Source organism: Saccostrea echinata, unplaced genomic scaffold (genome assembly GCF_033153115.1).
Source record: "Saccostrea echinata isolate AGI-Se365-2 ecotype Australia unplaced genomic scaffold, CSIRO_AGI_Sech_v1 ptg000009l, whole genome shotgun sequence".
In the NCBI taxonomy this organism is placed as follows: domain Eukaryota; kingdom Metazoa; phylum Mollusca; class Bivalvia; order Ostreida; family Ostreidae; genus Saccostrea; species Saccostrea echinata.
The window spans coordinates 21,272,493-21,284,780 of NW_026889758.1; the positions used below are offsets into that span (position 1 = coordinate 21,272,493).

The following is a 12,288-nucleotide window of genomic DNA, read 5'->3' on the forward strand; positions in this document are numbered from 1 at the left end:
ACACAAAGCCACTTCGAGGTATCGAGGGTAAATTTCAATAGAATATGTATAGCGGGACTGCATTTTGACTTCGAGGGATCAAGTGTTTCGAGAGATCAAGAGTTCGAGAAATCAAGAGTAAATTTGCTTAGTTATATAGGGAAAAAATTTAGGACCGGAGACTCACTTCGAGCGATCAAGAACTTCGAGAGATCGAAGTTCGAACCATCAAGAGTTACCTGTACACAAAACCTCGCAAAGATACAATTTCTCATTCCTTTATCAAATAATATTCGGAACATAAAGAAAAATGTACCTCCTTAAAACAACAAGAGTCAAGTAAATGTAATTTATAAGCGATCTACATAGTCTGTTATTCGGATAAAGAGTTCTGTTGCTTCTTCTACAGTGTTTGGTGGGTAATTCAAACCGTTTTCCATTCTTATTTGAGTACCAATAACTTCAAATTCCATTGAAACACCATTTGCAGGAGGGTAGGCACAATATTCTTGTTCTATGCCATTCAGATTATCAGGTACAGGCATTTTGAAATCTCTTGTTTGGTAAATTTCGGGCTGAAAATACATAACATCTGGTTTTCCAGACGGACAATCTGCATTGCGGTTTCTTCTAATTGTGTGTTCATTCTAATGCTGTATAACTCTGTTCAATTCTCTGGTGATAATTGGTAAGAAACAATACCTAGCACACTCCAGGTGGACTATGTCGGAGGTGTCAAAAACACCTAAATTATTCATATCCTTAAAGTAATTTATCCAAAAATTGCCACACATTTCTCGTAAACACCACCAAAATCGCTCTATTCTTGTATTTCTATATGACGATCCATACCTAAAACTTGATAGTCCTTGCAAGGGATCCTGGTGATTCCATCGCAAAGCGTATTGCAAATCTCGAACTATGGAGTTCTCAGCACCCCTGTCTGCGTATACGACTACAGGAACCCCGTTTATTTCTTTGATATAATCTATATAAAATCTAGATATATACTTAAGGTTTTTGTTAGAATTGCAAGCTCTGAGCCAGAGAATACGTCTTGAAAAGCCATCTACACAGCCATGAATGGAAATTCCGAATGGTTTTAACTTGTCCCAGCCATCTAGATGAACACAAAAATTAGGCCTTCGTTAATGTACCTTCTACGCTGAAGACGACGTTGTCTACGCCTTATTACACCTTCTGCGTCCAAAACAGTTAATGCAAGGCGCACCAATTCACAAGACACATTGAGGTTATGGTCGATTAGCAGACGTCTCCTCATTCCTCTATAGCGAATGTCACCGCCCAAGCCTGAAAGTCCATGTAGAATAGCCGTTACAATGTCCTCCAAACGTGGCTGGTTGTTTCGTCTCGTCAGATTCATTTCCCTTAAAACTCGATGAATTTGTCTTGCACTAAGAGCAGTGTTATGTTTGCTCGCAAGAAATCCAATGATTTCCTGAATAGTATAACCAGAGTGGTAATAAACAGCAATCATTTCATTCCTACTGAGAGATAGTTCGTCCACAACCAAACGTTGAGCCAGAGCAGGTGTATAGACATTTTCAACCATAGTATTTTTGTCGCTGAAAAAAATGGGGGAAAAATACTTTATACACAGTGAATTTTTGTTTCGCTTTCTACATGTGTAAATGTACATCAAACTAAATCATTCTATAAATACACCACGATTTGGCATGTAAGAGTTTATTGTATAAAAAATTTGCAATTCAATTAAACTTATGCAAGATAGCACTGCGGATTTAGAGGGGGCAGGGGGCCCGGGCTCCCCCTTTTGTGTCCCAAATATACATAAGATTTAATAAATCAATTTTTTTGGTGTGATCGTGGGCCCCTACCCCGACCACAAACTGGTCGGGGCCCCCCTTTTCAAGATTCCTGGATCCGCCACTGAAGATAGTGAAGTACTAAAAGTACTATGTTTGATCAAATAATATCTACATGAAGTGCACACATCATTTAAGAATTGGACACTATGACTAAAAGAGATATTGACACCAAGAATTATTATCAGTAAGGATTATACAAAAGACCAGATTAATCAACCAAAAGATCTTCATTACATCCAATATCAGTTTTATATCAGATCTAAAACAAAGTTTTACCTTGTCAGTTGTGTAGAGACCAGATGAACGTTCAGAGGTTAAGCTTTTCATTCACTGCAACCACAGATTTTGATTAAACTATACCCTCTTTCAAACAAACAGCATGCCATCATAAATAAGTTGCATGTCGACATAAATATGTTGCATGTTTACATAAATAAGTTGCATGTCAACATATTCATCTTGCATGTCACCATAAATAAGTTGCATGTCAACATATTTATCTCGCATGTCAACATAACTAAGTTGCATATCAACATAAATAAGTTGCATGTAAACATAAATAAGTTGCATGTCGACATAAATAAGTTGCATGTCAACATATTTATCTCGCATGTCGACATAAATAAGTTGCATGTCAGCATAAATAAGTCGCATGTCAACATATATAAGTTGCATGTCGACATAAATATGTTGCATGTGAACATATTTATCTCGCATGTCAACATAACCAAGTTGCATGTCGACATAAATAAGTTGCATGTCGACATAAATATGTTGCATGTCAACATATTTATCTTGCATGTTAACATAAATAAGTTGCATGTTAACATAAATAAGTAGCATCCAGCATGTTGGATGTCACATGTGGGCTATATTTGAGATTTTTGAAGATTTTTTATAATTTTTATTTGACTCCAATTTTCTTGCATGTCAACATATTTATCTTGCATGTTGACATAACTATCTTGCATGTCAACATATTTATCTTGCATGTCGACATATTTCATAGAAAAATAACTTGCACACAAGGGGCAGAAATATGCCACCATAATGAAAGAACGACAAGAAGGAATATTTTATATAAATATCTATATAAAAGAAAATTGAAAAGCCTGTATTAATCCATTGCTTTTAAAAAGATAATTATGTGTCGACCAAGAATGTTCGAGTAGTAACAAATCAAGAAATTTTAATGATCTAATTTAGTATCTTTTAAAATGGCTATAACATGTCTTTGGGTTTAATTTTTAAACATTTTCCTCTGCATTGAAAGTAATATACCGCAAATCATTAATGCTTAAACCAGGCAGCAATATCAAAAACAAAATTGATCTTGCTATCAGAGAGAGAGAGAGAGTTGAAGATATTTTCAATATTTTCCAATACTTACGACATTTTGACAGTGAATAATCTGCTGTTGAATTACACCAGCAAATATTGTATTAATTACGAGGAGAAAATATTGCTGAATAGTGTATATAAATATATATGTTTATAAAATATTGAATATCCAACTACTAAACTTTACGAATCACAGGTATTCATACACGTGACCTCCCAGACTGACGACGGACGTGACGCCTAAATAGGTCTGACACTCTCCGCAGGCGACAAAATATTCTCCATACAGTAGCATTTACTTGTAAAGGAATGTTTGATATGACCGGAGTTTAGAATCACAGAAATTTAAACATTTAAATGAGCAAATTTTCTAATGAGAAGCCTACCTCTAAAACATTATGGCCAAAATATAAATATGTATCCATTTCATCTTACCAAAATAGGTTTATAGCTCTTTAGTCGAAGACCACACACGCTTCTGCTATTTGAAAGTGTCCGACTTTGTCCGACTGTTTGTAAACAATTTCCTCATACAGTTTTGGTTAATTTCAAATAAGTAAGTAAGTAATTGGTTTTTTTATAGTGAGATGAGTACAATTACAACAGCAAATATACATATAATAGGAGTTTAAACACCCGACCATCGGGCCTATATTGTCTCTTTAAATTTAAACATTTTTTTTTCAAATTAGTCTGGCATTTTTCGAATTGGTCTTGTATTTTTTTCAATTAAGTCTGGTATTTTTCGAATTAGTCTGATACCTTTTTCAAATTAGTCTAGTATTTTTCAAATTTGTTTGTCTTCAAATAAATCTGGAATTTTTTGAATTTATCTGATATGTTTATTTGTCTGTTATTTTTATCAATTTATAGTCTGGTATTTTTTTTCAAATTTATACTAATAAAATGTTTTATCACGTTGCTCCTCATTGTGTCCTGTATAGGAGGTAGAGTTTCCACTCTTCAATAACATTGTAAAAGTTTACACATCCAAGTGCAACATTCTATGTTCAAACCAATCTTTAGAAAGACATTTATTTTAAAGAAAATGACAAAATTTTAATGACTTGTCATGTTTATATCCTTTTTGTTCTAATTTCTAGAACAATTTCTGTTATGTGGGCCACCCTAACATCTATATTGTCTTTCAGTATCTTTCGTAAATTATCGTTCCTTTGATTAGTAATATTACTCCAAACTATCACAAAACAACTATCAGTCTAATTGTTCAATTTTTAATGCAAAAAAAAGATTTTTTCCGATGATTTGTGAAGAAGATTTGTCATTTCATCCAAAGAAAATTTAAATCAGTGGGGATGATTGAAAAAAAAAAAAACATTACAATGGTTGAAGCTACCATGTTGAGATTTTCTTGCGAAAAAAAAAACCGTAATGTGTCTTTTTTTAAATCTAATATTCTACTAATATTCATGATTTGTTTCAATTTTTGAAAGACAAAGAAGTGAGCAGCGGGGTTGGGGTGAGGGCTGTTTCTTTGATAGTCGTTAGAAATAAACGTGGTTATTTCACTATGGGAGAATTATCCGCTAGATCATGAATGGATCTACATGTATATGCATAGTATTATGGTGAAAGGTCATTTTCCGGAGGCTGTGTATGTTGGTTGATAAGCTCAATAGAATTCATGGACAGAAGTAGAAAACCAGTGAAAACACGCTCTTTCATAAATCTTCAAAAACCCTGATACATGTAGTTTGCCTTTCATTTTCGCTGACTTTTGCTGCTGCACATTAATTCCTTTCCAACCAGTTTCTTTCTCTCGTTAACCCATTTCTTTTGAAGACTGCCTTCATTCTGTTGACATTGTTTGTAGGGAGAAATCGAATTAAGTTTTTAGAACTTGTGCCTAATCCTATTGTAAAATAAAAATTATTGCAATAAAATATGTTATAAACAAATCCTTCCATTTGTTACAACTGGGATAGCCCAAGAGCTATCCCTCCAGCACACGTCTCAGAAAAGCTTACACTGTATGCACGGGTATAGCATCCGCCGTCCGTCCAGATAGCTTTTTTTTCGAAATGCCATTCCTCCCTTAGTTTTTGATGCGAATAAAATTTCGTACAATTGTAGACTTTATGAAGATACATATATCTACACATCGAATGTCAATTCGAGCTGATGTTGGCTCTCATTACTCAAATTAATTTTTAGTAAAAACGTATCAGAATACTCCAAGTTCAATTTCATTTATTCTCTCAAAACCATTTTAAACATAGTACATTAGGACAATATGAAATATTTAAAGTACACCACATAAATTCAGGTCAGAACTACAAGAATACATGAAATCCAAATGCAGAGGACACAAATAAGGATACACTCATAAAGGCACACTTATTCATATATCTTTAAAATAAACATTATGATACATAAATTTTTCAAAGACTTAACATCTTGTTTCGTCTTCAGAAAAATTCCAAAATCCTACTCCTCTGGCAGTTTTTGTTTGATTTGAGTAAAATTGGTACACTGTCTTATCAATAAAGATTTTTTTTTCTCATTGTCGATTTCTAATTTGTATGGACAGTCTTAGCGCTTTTTTAAAAATATCAAAATTCTGGAAAGTAATTTAAAATGTTACTTCTCCAACATGGTTTGTCTCATTTAAATAAAACTTGGTATAATTTGAGATTGCAAAAATATATTTTTGTAAATTTATTTTCAATGGACTCACTTTTAAATTATTTCAAAATGTAACTACTCCTTCGGTTCGAGAGTAGTTTAAAACCTGAATCAAACCTTATTGTTCGATAAAATAATGATAAAAAAAGAGAAAGAAAATTGCTTAACTTGAAAAATCCAATTCAAATAGAAAGGGGAGAGTTTACACTTCCTGTTTCTTCAAAAAAGGGGGTCCATCCACATCCCCTTTTTAGAGAGGGGTCATGTGACCCCACCTATCACATGCACGGATCTAGAGGGGGTTGGGGGATCCCGCCCCCCCCCCTGGAATTTTCAGGGTTATTAAAAGTATATTATACTGAAGCAAATAAAGAATGACTTTGGACCCCCCCCCCCCCCTTAGAAAACGTAATGGATTTAACTTTTTTTTTTGCTTGTCAAGAAATTTTCCGGGTTTAATACGTATCGAAAGGGATTTTGTTGTTGTTGTTGTTGTTGTTTGTTTGTTTGTTTTTTTTTTGGTCAAGAAAATTTTGCGTTGGAAATTTTTTTTTCACTGGGATGGAAAAAATTCCTGGATCCGCGCCTGTATTAGTTTACTGTCAGTCGAAACCTAAAACGTGTAAACAAACTACTCGGATGCGTAACATTCGACTGCTTTACCGCTTGTTTACTCCCGGAAATGTCAGATTAACTCGGACCTCCAAATTCAGTCAATGCTATAAGGTTTCTCGACTATTAATAAATCTAATATAAAGTGAATCAAATATTTGCTACAATGATTATTTTTAATTTCATTTTGACTTGATTTTTTTTAAAGTAAGTATCAAAACCCTATATATATATATATATATATATATATATATATATATATATATATATATATATATATATATATATATATATATAAATCTACAACAGTTGGATAGCCTTTATAAATTTGAACCCGTCTTTCAGTACTGTTTTAGTACATTTAATGTAATATAAGAGTTGTCTTTCTTTTGGAACCATTCATTATGCATTTCAAATAGATTACAAAATTTTTACGCACTGACAAATATACAGTTTATGAGAACAGTTAGTTACGTTCTTCTCTTAGAACATTGCAAAATCGGAGGAAAAGTGAAAATTATTATGCTCATAACTCTGTCGGTCCCCGAGATAATACCGGTATTTAGAATGCTCTAAGCGAAGAGCACTTAATCAAATTTCCTCTCATAAATCTTTGTATAGATTTTTTTCTGGTAAAGGAGAACATTGGAGGACATATTTTGATACGTAAGAACAATTAAAGATCAGAAATTTGGGATATTTGATGTATATTCCGGCAATTATTTCAACAATAAATTATCTTGAGTCCAATAAACAGTTTAAGAATTATATAATTATAATGTCATCCCTACAAATGTAGATATGAATGGTTATCTAATGAATTTCCCTCCCACGAAAAAGTCGAAACCACCATTACATTTTCGAGGTTTTGTGATACCTTCATAATCAAGCTTTAGGTAATATTACAAACCATTGACATTCAGAAGTCGCATATAAAAACTGAAGTATTTTTTATGAGAGATACATCTTCTACAGTATTGAAAAAAACTTTTATCAATTTTGTCTGATCATATTTTATTGTGTGTAAACACACAAAGGGACATTAGAGGAGATTCACTGTTTAAAAGGGGGTGTAATTGTGTACATTTCCCTGGAAACCAGTTAGATTTTTTTCTTTTTTGAAAAAGATAAATCTTTCTCAAAGCATAGCAATCACGTATAGTATAAATTGATGCCTATTTAGCTTTGAGTGAAAGAAGTAGCTCCTAAGAGAAAGGTTTGGGACTAAATGACCCACTTAAGGATTTATTTAGCCATTACGCAAGTCTAATATAGGTACGTTTATGATTTAAGTAAGTGCCCAAAGTTTAATGGGCTAACGTAAGGATTAAAGTCATTGCCAAAGTATGCCGATTAACACCCAAGAATAGACCACGGTTTTTGGCTACTAAACTGTGATTATTATCAGTCATTTTTTTTCCTAGTCCTCAAGGAGCAGCAAAAAGTCTCTGTCTGAAAGTAAACACTTTTTTGGTGAAAACTGGAGAGTGACTTTACTGCTTTATCATTAGTGTATTTACATTGTCGCTTGAATATTTAGGGTACTTAATTGACACATAAAAACCAAAGGCATTAATGGTGCATAAACATTGAAAGATTCTGTATAGAAATCAATAGGTGAGAATTCCCCAGGGACAGAGAAGGAAGCTACAGCAATTATAACGTAACATTTACTTAGCAATCAAAACCTGTCGACATTATTGGCACAATACAAAATCTCGTTGAAAGCTTGTCTCCATGACACTTCGGTTTATGATAGACTATCTAAGTCATTAGGTTGTTTGGGAAGCCCGTTGCCGATGTTATACAACAACAAAGCCTTCGGAATATTTTTTTGTCTTGGCAAATGCAGGCTTTAGGATGTGTATATATGTTTGAAAAGAAAAAAAAGGAACAAGAGGAACAAAAGGATAAACGCATTAAAAGCTCATGCAAGTTTGTAGCTGAGGCATCCGCCTCTAATAGTAAAGCTTTTCGGAAATTATTGAGTCATTTACACTAACTCCGTAGAAATAAAAATCAATTCATAAAAATTCGCCAAATATTTATCAACGACATTTTAAACAAATAATTAAAAAGTCTTGTTTAAAGAAACATCATACGATATTATAAACCTGCATAATTATGTCCATCGAGAGCTCATCGCTACGTCAATACCTCAGTGTTAAAATTTTTTACATGGAACTATCGGGAAGTATTGAATTTTCTTTTTCTGTCATCAGTTTCTAACAACATTTTAAGAACAAAATGGGCACAAATTCTCTCGATTCCTGACTTCTCCATTTAAGACGTGAGTGTTGTTGCATCATTCTGTTCCGACTTAAGCACCGCTGATGTTAGTTTTCCTTAATAACTGATGGCCGTACAGCTCATTTGCTTTCACTCTGGTTGAATAATTTGTCAGAAAAAAAAAAACATTTGCGCCAGCAATAAACGAAAGTCAAAGACGTTTCTTCTGCACTGTGTTTGTTAAAGCAGGTCTTTGGCCTGGACAGAAGTTCTTCGCTCTAACCAAAATTAAATGTAAGCCTGCTGGTCCGCCTTGACGTCAAAATTCATTTTGCCGTCGTAATCAGATTTCTATAGCCTGATGAAATATTGTTTCATAATCTCCGTATTTCTTTTCACCAAAATACGTAGATTAGACAAGAAAATAAACCAAATAGCCATCGTGTATCTCTGTAATGAAGAACGATTGTTCTGGAAACTGTAATTAACAAATAAGTTCTACTTTCGCTTTAGAAGTGTGTGTGTTGGGGGAAGGGGGGGGGGGGGGCAAATATAAGCAAATGTTCCTTACACTACGTATCGTAGTAATACATTTCAGCATAAGTGGTACTACATTTGGTGCTACATAAATAATGGAAGTTGACCATAGGAAAGCTCAAGTCATCACGTTTATCATAACGTTTACATGTTGTTGTCAGTTTGCCATCAGTGTCTTTCTCTAGTAAAATATCCAAAATATGAAACATATGTTTCAGACACTGTGGTGTCTTTCATTTTTGGGTTCAGTGGGATATATATTTAACCAACGCAGGAATGAAACTGAATATAATGTCGATATATCTAAATGTTGAGTTGGAGGGAACAACGCGAGATTTCATTTTATGTAGAAGTTTTCGAATAAATTATGCTTCGTAGGTCTGTTATAATGGGGAATAATTAGTACTCACGGGATTTCGTCTCCAAAAACTGCTTATGTAGATATTGTCAATAGAAACTCAAGCATCTTTTCAATATCAAGTTCGGAGTACTTGTGTGTAAAATCAGAATGTTTTTTTTTAACAAAATAAGTTTGCAGATGACCATTGACAAGGTATGCAAATCTATGAGTTCGATTTTTATTGAGGAAGCAATTGTCTAGGGATGTCAAAAAGTCTGGTCTTAAATTTATCATGGGGAATGGTAGTAAAAAGTGTAGAAAAGTTGTACGTTTTGAACTTTTGATGCTTCTAATTTTTGTAAATATTTGTGTTTTCAAATTTTCTAAAAAGTTCATTGGAGTTTTTAGTATCCACATCTGATTTACACCAGCGCACCACTTGACTAAAAATCTAACTAGGGATACAAATCAAATATGTTAAAAACTATTTTATATCACTGCATGTTGTCAGTTCATTGACACTAATATTGGTTGCTAATGTACGAAAGATATACTGGTTTTTATGTTTTATGTGAAGAACTTATCAAAGAATTTTATTCTATATATATGTCATTGTTAGTAAACCTGATTTGAATACTTTATTTTGCTATTTCTTATGAACAAAGAAAGAATACATGTATGGGAAATTTGAGAAGATTTTGTCCAACTACAAGAAAATATAGGAATTTGCTGAAAGATAGGGAAATGTACGAGACTTGACAACCTGTTAACTATACCCAACCCTAGTATCTAAATCTTGGACCCAGAGGCTACAAATAGTCCTTAAGCCAAGGGGACATGAGTTGCATAGGTTTAGTAAATCCCATTGTTCACTTCAGGACATTAGTTTGAATGCCTGGTGCCCCGGGGTAGAGAGGAAGATTTTTGATGATTGCAGTGAATTTTATGGTTTTAGTCACACCCCTTTGGCCCGGGGTAGAGAGAAAGATTTTTGATGATTGCAGTGAATTTTATGGTTTTAGTCACACCCCTTAGGCTCAAGGGAGACCTAATAGGTAATCTGAGTGACACAAAAATTTTAATTAACAAATTGCACAATCATTTTTAAATTAGATCAAAGTTTAATGAACTGATCATTGTATATCAAGTGTGCAACCAATTCAGACTTCATATCAAATAATGTGCATTATTGACTATTATTGCTTAATAAATAATTTACTATTACAGTAAAACTCGTTTAGAAAGAACACGGATATAGTGAATTTAAGGATATAACGAAGTTTTTTGGGATCCTCGGCAACTTTCTTAACAATTCCTTTTAAAATATCATGATTATAACAAACCCTGATATAACATGTTAATGGATATATCGTCCCGCAGAGGTTAAAATTAACAACATTTACGTCTTTTATAACGAATTTTTAAAGATCTCAAAATTCACAATATTGAACTGACATGTTTTTTCGTATGTATTAATATTTGAAATTCAGTTTATAGGTAATTTTTGGATTTAATACTTTCCTGATCATATTCTGTAGTGATACTTGGAGGAACACATTCAAGTATATTGCAAATTTGCCATATATACTTTAACGAATATCGTTTGTTTGTTGTTTAACGTCCCTCTCGAGAATTTTTCACTTACATGGAGACGCCACAACTTGCCGGTGGAGAGCTGCAAATTTATACCTATACTCAGCACTCTTGGACATTGAGCAGTGGGGGATCTTTTTCGTGCCAACACCTACTGCGACACGGGACCTCGGTTTATACGGTCCAATCCGAAGGATCCGCAAAGGGATTCGAACCTGCGACGTAAGGATCTTCTTACTCCGCGACTCTAGAGCAGATGCTCTCACCATTGCGCCACTTTAACGAATATAAAGAATTACGAATAATGCGAAGTAAATTCGCAGGTCCCCAAGGCTTCGTTTTAACCGAGTTTTTCTGTTTTGCTTAATAAAGATAGTTACATGTATTTTGACCGTTGTCTCTGTATTCGAAAAATGAAATAATATTATATATGTTTTTAAGATATTACCTGTCTGAGAAACAGGGTAGGTTAAGGACCCTTTCTTGAAACTTTTTGAGAGGACACTAAGAACAACGCAAGATTCATGGCTAAACGTAATAATGCTCGTTTTAAGATGCAATATGGTTTTAAGCAAAGCACTAAGCAAAATTTTTAAGCAAAAATTTTTTTTACCTTCAATATTCAAGCTTTATGTATTCTTTTTTTCTGCAGGAAACTGGCATCTACGAATTTTATATACAGTACATTTATACTTTCACTTAAGGTCAGAGGACACATTCCTCAATAATACATAAAGAAGATGGGTGAACAAGGCGTGCAGAATGCCTATAGGTTCAGATATCAAAAATATCATATTCAAATTGTGAATTAAGTATTTAAAGGAAAGTTCTCATTGTTGAAATTTATGAAATTATGATAATCAAAACTTTTCTGAGAAAAAAAAATCTCGGAAAAATATTCTTTTATTACAAAAATAAAATGGTACTCGTGGGATTCGAACCCCTAACAATAAAAACCCGGAGTACATGTATATTGCTTTGAGACTAACACGCTACCCACTACGCTACTCAGCTCCTGATGAATAGTGGCATTTAAATCATGTTTGTGATATGACCCTTGACTAAATGGACTTCAAGTATTTTTCGGAAAGATGCGAATGCTTTGTCATAGAAGTGTACTTTTAATGTATAGTGGGTCTTTGCTCCATTTTTTTATAAACC

The 12,288-nt window shown here is 33.5% G+C and overlaps 1 pseudogene; it reads right to left on the reverse strand.

Moving 5' to 3' along the window:
• Positions 1–329: 329 nt before the first annotated feature.
• LOC133183440 (uncharacterized) lies at positions 330–1,552 on the reverse strand (annotated as a pseudogene).
• Between the last annotated feature and the right edge of the window lie 10,736 nt (positions 1,553–12,288).